The following is a 720-nucleotide window of genomic DNA, read 5'->3' on the forward strand; positions in this document are numbered from 1 at the left end:
TGAGGAACAGATTCCAACCCTAAGCCTTATTGCCCCTAAATGACTGAGCCAAGATGTTGATGAAATGTAATCACTGTATTCAGCCTTTGAAAAAGGCATTCCCTCACAATGAGGGCAAACAGCTCAATAAAAGTAGGATACATAAGCCTCTTGCACAAAAGATGGTGCTTGGTAGAGGTTTATTCTTACTTCTATTTACATAAGACTTGTTTATTGCCCACAACATTCAGTCTCTCTCTTACCTACAAATCTAATGCTATTAAATATTATATATCAAGAGCTCTCAGAAATCAAAAAAGAAAAAAGTACAATTCATCTTTTCAAATGAGCAAAGGAGATGAAAAATAAACTCACATAAGAAACACAAATGGATAATAAATACATATACATGCATATATATCAGAGTCTAAAGTGCACCTCTGAGGAAGGGATGGGGATGGAGAAATTACAGGGTTCTCTCACTTTCTGCTTTATATATTTCTGAATATTAAACAAAGAACTTTTTGCCATCACTTTTTAAAAAGCAATAAAATATTCTTAAAGTAATATAACTATATCTGTTAAAATATATGTGGTATGATTTCTAATCTGATATGGACTATAAAACCCCAAATCTGCTTTAGACTCTCTTTGACTTAACTGATTCTTGCAGTGAGGGAGAACAGGCTTTAGGAACAGATGATTTGCATTGTCAAACATGATGTGACTATGTATTTGCAT

Source organism: Galeopterus variegatus, unplaced genomic scaffold (assembly GCF_000696425.1).
Source record: "Galeopterus variegatus unplaced genomic scaffold, G_variegatus-3.0.2 Scaffold2125, whole genome shotgun sequence".
Classification (NCBI taxonomy): Eukaryota; Metazoa; Chordata; class Mammalia; order Dermoptera; family Cynocephalidae; genus Galeopterus; species Galeopterus variegatus.